The sequence below is a fragment of the Tupaia chinensis genome, unplaced genomic scaffold (genome assembly GCF_000334495.1).
Source record: "Tupaia chinensis unplaced genomic scaffold, TupChi_1.0 Scaffold144336_1, whole genome shotgun sequence".
NCBI lineage: Eukaryota > Metazoa > Chordata > Mammalia > Scandentia > Tupaiidae > Tupaia > Tupaia belangeri.
In genome coordinates this window covers 665,191-675,557 of record NW_006204194.1, presented here as the reverse complement: position 1 = coordinate 675,557, position 10,367 = coordinate 665,191, and the positions used below count along the sequence as shown (strand labels likewise).

At 42.5% G+C, this 10,367-nt stretch overlaps 1 pseudogene; it reads left to right on the top strand.

The window, feature by feature from the left end:
* Positions 1–1,995: 1,995 nt before the first annotated feature.
* Positions 1,996–3,355, top strand: LOC102494626 (putative elongation factor 1-alpha-like 3; annotated as a pseudogene).
* The last annotated feature ends 7,012 nt before the right edge of the window (positions 3,356–10,367 follow it).

Genomic DNA, 10,367 nt, shown 5'->3' with positions numbered 1-10,367 from the left:
TCCCACGTTCCTTCCACACTGTCTCAGAGTCAAAACAAGGGAACCAGCAGTTAGCGTAATGGCTATGTTGCTGGACTCCCACGTAGTCCATCACGGTTTGCGTCCCGGACCCGTGTGGCTTAAAACTCATACCGGGTATGTGTGCGTGAGTGCCCAAGATCCTGAGAGGAGAATGGAGGAGAAGGGATTGCGGCGTGACCATCCTCACTGGGGGGGGGGGGGTTTATGGCTTTCTGTCTCTATGTCTCTGTCTGTCTGGCACCCTATAGCGAAAACCTCTCAAAAACAAACAAACGAACAAATAAAACTCATGATTTTGGTATATAAAGATGTTCAGGACAGGGTTATATGTCAGAGAAAAACAAGACATGAGAGCAGATTTGGACTGGCTGTGAGTATGATGATAAATAATGATGATTATGAGGTGGTGGATAAGTGGTGGTGAAGGTGGTAGTGAATACAGTGATGGTGATGGCAATAATGATGGTGACAGTGGTGAAGATGGTGATAATGGTGCTTCAGATGATGATAATGTTGATTATAAAGCTGGCGCTGATGGTAGTGATAATATAATATTGATGGTTGTGGTGTTGGTAATCATCTCGATAGTAATGATATCATGGTGATGATGGTGATGATATGATGGTAGAGATGATGGCAATGACATTAATAGTGGTGAAGGTAATGGTGGTGTGACAGTGATGGTGATGAGGTTGGTAATATGGTAATGTCAATGATGATAGTGATAACAGAGATGTGATGATGGGTCAGTAACATGGTCTCAGTAAAGGAAAATGGAACCCACATGGCTGACCTTGCAATTCAAGTCCCAGCCCTGGAAGATTGAAAAAAAAAAAAAAAGCTGTGTGTGTGTGTGTGTCTGCATGTCCCAAATCCTGACAGGTTGGAGAAATAGGGAAGAAGGGATGACAGTGGGTGACTATGCCCAATGGCATGTGCTTTCTCACTCTATCTCCGGACAGTGTACACATCCTCTGGCAAATATAAAAACTTTTATTACGGACCAGGAGTTTGCCTAATGGCTCTGTTGCTGTACTACCAAGTAGTTGAAGGTAGTTTGAGTCCTGGACCCAGTGGTTTAAACTCACGCCAAACACGTGGGCATGCGTGCCCAAGATCCTGAGAGGAGAATAGAGGAGAAAGGATTGTGACGTGCAATCCCCCCTGAGGGGGAGTGATTTCTCACTTTCTGTCTGTCTGTCTCTCTCTTTCTGGTAAGCACATTCGTCCTATAGAAAAAACTCTCAATGAAAAAAATCCTTTTTAAAATTCATTACAAAGAAAAAAGAGATGATTATAGCAAGAAGATGATAAATATGATGGTGATGGTGGTAATGGCAATGGTGGCAGTGATGCTGATGGATAATGATGAAGATGGTAACAATGGTGACAGTGATGATCATGCTGGTGATTATGGTGAGAGTGATGGTGGTGATGGCATTGTTACGACAATAATGATATTAATGATGATTGTATAGGTGATGTCGGTCATTATGATTTAAACTGACAGTCATGTAGTCAAAATATAAATGACAGCATTCAAAAGTCTCTTTAAAAAAAGTCTCTTAGGAATTGGTTCTTGAGATCAGCAGTTAGCATAATGGCTATGTCGCTGGACTCCCATGTAGTTGACTGTGGTTCGAGTCCTGGCCCCAGTGGCTTAAAACTCACACTGGGTGCATGTGCATGCGTACCCAAGATCCCGAGAGGAGAGTGGAGGAGAAGGGATTGCAGCGTGGTCATCCCCCCAGGGGGTGGTTTCTCGCTTTCTGTCTCTCTGTCTCTCTCTGTCTTTCTGGTGAGCGCATGCACCCTATAGCAAAAACCTCTCAAAAAAAAAAAAAAAAAAGAATTGGTTCTTTTTGTCAGTAAATCGGGTTTCATAGATACATTAACAAACACAGCTGCTTTTCTGCAATGGGTCTGCTGCCAGACCACAGGTGTCATGAAAATCACCACTAAATCAAAGACACAATGGGAAAGGAGAAGACTCACATCAACATCATTGTCATTGCACATGTAGATTAATGCAATCCACCATTACTAGGTATCTGTTTTACAAATGTGGTGGGATTGACAAAAGAACTATCAAAAAATTTGAGAAAGAGGCTGCTGAGATGGGAAAGGGCTCTTTTAAATATGCCCGGGGCCTTGGGTAAACTGAAAGCTAAACAGAAGCATGGTATCACCATTGATATCTCCCTATGGAAATTTGAAACCAGCAAGTATTATATGACCATAAGTGATATCCCAGAACACAGAGACTTTACCAAAATCATGATTATATGCACATCTCACTCCAACTGTGCTGTCCTGATTGTTGTTGCTGGTGTCAGTGAATTTGAAGCTGGTATCTCCAAGAATGGGCAGACCCATGAGCACACCATTCTGGCTCACACACTGGGTGTGAAACAACTAATTATTGGATTCTATTGAGTCACCCTACAGTCAGAAGAGATACAAGAAAATTTTTAAGGAAGTCAGCACCTTCATTATTAAAATTGGCTACAATCCTGACATGGTAGCATTTGTGCCAATTTCTGGTAGGAAAGGTGACATGTTGGAGCCAAATGCTAATATATCATGGTTCAAAAGATGGGAAGTACCCCGTAAAGATGGCAATGCCAGTGAAACTACACTGCTTGAAGCTCTGGATTGCATCCTACCACCAACTCGTCCAACTGACAAGCCCTTGCCCCTCCAGGATATGTACAAAATTGGTGGGATTGGCACTGTCCTGTGGGCCGAGTGTAGACTAGTGTTCTCAAACCCGGTATGGTGGTCACGTTTGCACCAGTCAACGTGACAATTAAAGTAAAGTCTGTTGAAATGCTCCATGAAGCATTGACTGAAACTATTCCTGGAGACGATGTGGGCTTCAATGTCAAGAATATGTCTGTCAAAGATGTTCAGCATGGCAATGTTGCTGGTGACAGCAAAATGACCCACAAATGGAAGCAGCTGGCTTCACTGCTTGGGAGATTATCCTGAACCATCCAGGCCAAATCAGTACTGGCTAAGCTCCTGTACTGGACTGTCACATGGCTCACATTTCTTGCATGTTTGCTGAGCTAAAGGAAAAGATTGATCACCATTCTGGTAAAAAGTTGGAAGGTAGCCCTAAATTCTTGAAATCTGATGATGCTGGCATTGTTGATATGGTTTCTGGCAAGCACTCATGTGTTGAGAGCTTCTCTGACTATCCTCTGGTTAGTTTTGCTGTTCCTGATACGGGACAGACAGGTGCCGTGAATGTAATTAAAGCCATGGACAAGAGGCTGTTGGAGGTAGCAAGGTCATCATGTCTGCCCAGAAAGCTCAGAAGGCTAAATGAATATCCATAATTCCTGCCACCCCAGTCTTAATAAGTGGTGGAAGAATAGTCTTGGAACTGTCTCAATTGTTCATTTAAGTTTAAGAGCAAAAGACTAGTTAATGATAAACAATGCATTATAAAACCTTCAGAAGGAAAGGAAAATATTTTGTGGACCATTTTGGTTTTTTTTTGGTGTGTGTCAGTTCCATGTTATTTTTAATATCAGTATTTTTAAATGGAAACCACTTGATTTATTTTAAAAGCATAGCTAGAAAATTTCAAGAAATCCAGCATGTTTCTATTCTTTGAATTCTAGTTTTTCTTTCTGTGAATTACATGTTCAGACATTTGGTCCATTTTTCTCTTAGTGATTCTTATCATTTAAAAAAGAATTAATCTGTAGGGGCCAGCAGGTGATGTAGTGGTTAAGGTCCTGGACTCCCACATGGCCGACCATGATTTTAGCCCCAGACTTGGCAGCTTTCTCTCTCTCTCTATATATATATATAGGTATATATAATAGGTATATATATATATATATAGATAGATAGATAGATAGATAGATAGATAGATATGTATATATATTTGGTGAACACACATGCCCTATAGCAAATTTTAAATAATAAATAAAATAAATAATTATCTTTTTTCTCCTTTTTCAGAGAGATTTTTGCTATAGGGCATGTGCGCTTGCCAGAGAGACAGACAGCAGAAAGCAAGAATCACTCCAAAGGGGGAATGGCCACAATGCAATCTCTTATCCTCCATTCTCCTCTCAGGATCTTGAGCATTCACATACACATTCCAGTGTGAGTTTTAAGTCACTGGGGCTGAGACATGAACCATGGTTGACTACGTGTGAGTCCAATGACATAACCATTAGGCCATCTACTGGTCCCAAATAAATAATTCTTTTAAAAAATTGATCTGTAACTCAGGACTCAGTCCTGCTCATGGCAGTTATTTATCATGGAGAAAAGTAAAGCCAGTGTCCACACAAAAACTTGTACATAAATATGTTTTGGCATCCACCTGAGGCTTGGTCCTGCAAAGCAAAAGGTTGGGACAAAAGAAAAGGTACTGAGGCAGAAATGCCAGTTAACACAGACAAGCTGTGGTGTTTAGTTGTGCTGTCATGTTTGGCCTGGGTATGCATCCTGTATCAAACCAGCTTGCTTATTGACAGATGTGCTGGCTTGTTGAAACTTCAGTGAAGGTTGTGTCATTTACTACAGGATAGTGGGCAAGCCATAAGCATTGTATCAAATTGGCATGGCATAACCTAGCCAGGGTCAGGATGTTTCCCATTCCCTCATGAATGTTTTCATAGAGTCCCTCGTATCCAAGGCTTGTGTCAGTCAGTTAGCAGTGAATTGATTAATGAGGCATTCAGATAACTGCCTCCTGCTATTAGGCTATTTACCCTCACAAATATGCACAGCAGTTTTATTCACAACAGTACCAAACTAGAAGTAATTCAAAGTGTTCATCATCCCTAGGTGAATGGAGAAACAATCCATGGTATATCGTTACACTGAAGAAGTGATCTTCAATTATATTTGGAGTTTTGCACCACTCTGTAATATACCATTGTGTTAATGCAGTACAGTGCAGACAGGCTTCTCCAGTGTGCTTTTGGTTCTTCTGTACAGTGATGTCATGACATTCCTGGATGTCCACATTCAAGTCTGAAACACACACACACACAATGCACCCTATATACATGTCTTTATGTATTTTTTAATGGTTAAGTTTTTCATGTTAATTTCTTTTATGAGAGAAAGACAGAGAGAGATAAAGAGAGGTACTCCCAATAGAGTCTCCATGTTGTAATTACCTTTTCTAAAATCTTCATGTTTTTTAGCCACGAGTTCACCTATAGACACATCTGCTGTGTTCAAGTTGAACTGGGGTCCAACACTGAACTTTTCATATGGCTGCCAAATTGCACAGTGCCATACTGCCCAGATCATTACGAATGATGTCACAGATACAGAGAAGATGTAAAAGGACACAGTGTTAAGGCACCATCTGCATGCCAAGATGAGAAGCCTCAGAACAAAACAATTCTTCCAATACTTGATCTCAAACACCTAGACTCCAGAACTCTGAAAAAGTTCATTTCTCTTGGTTAAGCCATCAGAGAGTGCTATTTAGTTATGTGATCTGTAACAAACTATTGTAATTATTACCAACTCTACCACCAATTCTTGTGTTTATTTAAAATCACTGCTCTTGGGGCTAGCAGGTGGCATAGTGGTTAAGGCACTGCACTCCCACATAGCCAACCACAGTTTGAGTCCTGGACCTGGTAGCTTGTGCTCTCATTTTCCCTCTTTCTCATTCTTTGTATCTCTCTGGTCAGTTGTAAAAATAATAATGATGAATAATTCTAAATTAAAATAATCCTTTAATAAAAAGAAATTACTGCTCTGAACCACAAAGAGATAGCATGAACTGCCCATCAGAATGGCTGAAATGAAAAGACACATCAACTTGATGGCAGTGAGCACTGTGGTAGGCAATCACGTCCACACCCTAATCCATGGAACCTCTGAATATCTTACCTCACATGTAATACAGTCTTTTCAGGTGTGATTAAGTTAAGCATTGTGAGATGGGAAATTATCCTGTATTATCCAGATGCACCACCTTGCATAATATCATCAGTGGCCCTCCATTCTACACAGGAAGTGCCTGTGCCACATGCCCAAGATCCCAGGAGGAGCCTGGAGGAGAAGGAGTTGCAGCATGGTCATCCCCCTGGGGGATGATTTCTCACTTTTTGTCTCACTATCTCAGTCTTTCCTAAGGCAAAAAGCTTAAAAAAAAAAAAAAAAAAAAAAAAAAAGAGGAGACAGACTTCAAGAGAATCTCTGAAATCTTTGCCTGTCTCCTAAATATGAGGAATTCATGTATAGGAGGCTCTCTCTTGGAAAAGTCTTTAGTCCAGGCACAATGCTGCATCCTGGCAGTTAAGGGTGCTGTATCTCACATGACTGACTATGCAGTTTGAGTCCTAGATGCATCGACTTGTCAAACATGCATGTATTTGCATGCCCAAAAATCCTGACAGGATGGAGAAATGAAAGGGAAAAGACTGTGGCATGATCACACCCCATAGGGGGTACTTTCTCCTTCTCCCTCCTTCTCTCTCTCTCTGTCTGTCTGTCTCCCTGGTGAGCACACATGCCCTCTGGCAATTAAAAAGAGAAAATCTTTAGTCCAACATTGACTGGAGATGCCACTGAGAATGAAAGAAGGTGAGGTTGGAGTGAGGAGTGAGCCATGTGTCCACTGATGGCCAGAAGGCTGGGGTGTTCCTACGTGTCAAGCAGACATCTAGATATGACTGTCCAAAGATAGTAACTAATTGTATTAAATAAAATGTGAACACCTGTGGGGCTAGCAGATGGTGGAATGGATATGTCACTGAACTCCCATATAATCAACTGTGATTCGAGTCCAGACCTGGTGGCTTAAAACTCACACCAGGCTCGTGTGTGTGCATGCCCAAAATCCCTAGAGGAGAATGAAGAAGGGACTGTGGCATGGCCATCCTCCCTGGGGTGTGATTTCTCACTTTCTTTGTCTCTGTCTCTCTGGCAAGAGCATGTGCCCTATAGCAACTATCTCTCTAAAAAAAAGAAAGAAAGAAAGAAAGAAAAATTAGAACAGCTGTTCTATCCACCTCCAAGATGCTCTATTGGAATGTGTCTGGTGAAGTAGGCTATCTTTCCAAGGAAATTATTTCTCTTTCACTAAACAGATCTCTAAATGGAGGCAAAATGAAGACTACCTGAGAACAAATTCCTGACTTAGACAAATTCCACTTTTAGAATGTTATTTCCTTTTTAAAAGTGAATAAGTTCCTGGGACCAGCAGTTAGCATAATGGCTATGTCGCTGGACTCCCATGTAGTTGACCGCGGTTTGCATCCCGGACCCGGTGGCTTAAAACTCACACTGGGCGCGTGTGTGTGCGTGGCCAAGATCCCGAGAGGAGAATGGAGGAGAACTCACCCGGGTGATTTCTTGCTTTCTGTCTCTCTGTCTCTCTCTGTCTGTCTGGCAAGCGCACACACCCTATAGCAAAAAAAAAAAAAAAAAAACCCTCTCCAAAAAAAAAAGTGAATAAGTTCCTTTTCCCCTCGGAAAAGGCTCTATTATGACTGAACACCACGGCTGAGTTCTGATTACAACTTAGAGCCACATGTACTTCAAGATCAAATGGCAACATGGCTCTAAGGCCTTTGAGTTTCCCACTGGCTTGAATACACCAGGACGGAGACCATCTGTGCACTTACGAACTCACCTTGAAGTCCTTCTGCAACAAGTGGACTGCCATTCTGGTGCCTGAAGAGGCTTGTGGGTCAACTATGCCAATGTGAACAAAGTCAAACAGGTCCTCTTCTGTCTTCTGCCAACAGAGAAGGTCAAATTGTATAACTGAATCTCCATTCTCATCAAACATAATCTTTCTCCCATAAGAGGTCTTGAAATGCACCTTCCTTAGGGTATGAAGAAGCTGAAGGAGGGACCAGCAATTAGCGTAATGGCTATGTCACTGGATTCCCATGTAGCTGACCACGGTTCATGTCCCAGACCGGTGGCTTAAAACACACTGGGCACATGTGTGTGCGTGCCCAAGATCCCAAGAGGAGAATGGAGGAGAAGGGATTGCAGCATGGCCATCGTCTCTCTGATGAGCACATGCACCCTATAGCAAAAAAAAAAAAAAAAAAAAAAAAAAAAAAAAAAAAAAAAAAAAAACCACCACAAAAAAAAAAAAAAAAAAAGCTGAAGGAAAGAAGGGTGACACTGGAGACTGACTGGAGCCCTTTCCTAGGATCTGTTCAAAATGCCTCTGGCTATTGCTCACTCTAAGAGCAAGTGATGCTCCAGGTAAGGCTGATTTATTCATTACTCCCAGGAGGCCCAGGACCCATGACATTTACAGTTTCAAGAAAAGATTGAAAATAAATATTTCTTCACATGAAATCAAAAGAAAAATTAATTTAAAATAAAATCAATATACATTGGGGCCAGAAGGCGATGTAGTGGTTAAGGTGCTGGATTCCCATGTGGTCAATCACAGTTCAAGTCCCAAACCCAGCAGTTTGAAACTCATGACAGCAGGTGTGCATGCATGCACAAAATCCCAAGGGGAGAAGAGGAGAAGGGATTGCAACATGGCCATCCCCCTGGGGAGTGGTTTCTCACTTTCTCTCTGTCTCTCTCTGTCTATAAATTAATGAATCCAGCCCAGATTATATATATCTCTATACCAAGACAATCATAAAGTTGAATATTTATTATTTTTCCCTGGAGGAAGGAACCCATGAATGTTTCAATGTGGCCCTAGCTCTACGAACTCTGGCAGAACACTCTCATCCTCAGCCTTCCCCTCGCACTTCAAGTAGAGTCCAAACCCTGTCAAAGCCTATACACAGGCCTCTGCCCTTGTATACATCTTGGTCCCCTTACTGAGTCTCCTACACTCACCACTCACTCTGCTGTAACAATGTGACTTTTCTTACTCCTGCCCATGCTAGGACCTTTGCCTGTGCCATCTCTCATCCCATGGCTGACCCCGATCACCTTCCAGGATGAATCTCAGGTATCTTCTCAGAGAGAACTTGCTTGGCCTCCCCTGCCTCATTTCCCCACCACTTTACATTCTTTTAGTTAAAGTTATTGCCACAGGGAGTGAGCGCTCACCAGAGAGAAACAGCGAGAGGAAAAGTGAGAAATCATCTTGCATGGGGGATCACCATGTTGTAATCCCTTCTCCATTCTCTTCCTGGGATTTTGGGCATCCACACACACATGTCCAGCATGTCAGGAACTCAAACCATAGTTAGCTATGTGGTGCCTTAACCATCATACCACCTGCTGGACCTATTACTTATATATTTTTAGTCTATCTACCCTTTTTTTTTTTTTGAGAGGTTTTTGCTATAGGGCACATACGCTCGCCAGACAGAGAGAGAGAGACATAGAGACAGAAAGCGAGAAATCAGCCCCCCCCCCAGGGGGGATGGCCACGCCACAATCCCTTCTTCTCCATTCTCCTCTCGGGATCTTGGGCACGCATGCACACGCGCCCAACATGAGTTTTAAGCCACCAGGTCCAGGACGCAAACCATGGTTGACTATGTGGGAGTCCAGTGACATAGCCATTACGCTAACTGCTGGTTCCCTCTATCTACCCTCTTTAAAAGTCAACAGACAGGGCCAGCAGGTGACATGGTAGTTAAGGTGGTGGACGTCCACATGGCCAACTGCAATTCAAGTTCCAGACCTGGTGACTTGCTTTCTCACTTTCTCTTTCTCTCTCTGTCTCTCTCTGGTGAGCACACATGTCCTAAAGCAAATTTAAAAATAATAATAAGGGGCCAACAGGTGGCATAAAAATGTTTAATAAAATAATTACTAAAGAGGGAACCAGCAGTTAGCGTAATGGCTATGTCGCTGGACTCCCATGTAGTCGACCGCGGTTCGTGTCCCGGATCCGGTGGCTTAAAACTCACGCTGGGCGCGTGTGCGTGCGTGCCCAAGATCCCGAGAGGAGAATGGAGGAGAAGGGATTGCGGCATGACCATCCCCCCTGGGGGGTGATTTCTCGCTTTCTGTCTCTATGTCTCTCTCTGTCTGTCTGGCGAGCGCACATGCCCTACAGTGAAAATCTCTCCAAAAAAAAAAAATAATAATAATAATTACTAAAGAAAAGAAAAGAAAAAAGTCAACAAACATCATAGTCTTTTCTGTTCAGAACCATGTATAACTTCACTTCTTAGACTAGAACTTAGCACATAGGAAAGGCCCAAGAAATTTGAGTGACACTACTGAAAGTATCCACCTTCTTTGACCTCAGGCCTTCATAATAATCTCACCAGCCAGTAGCATGTCTCTTGAGAGATAGCTCTCTGAACCAAGGATTATTACTTGCACCCTTGGCTGCCTTTCTGTCCCACCGTCAGAAGATGATGAGTCAGAAGTCTATAGAAATCATATGCTGGATAATTTCA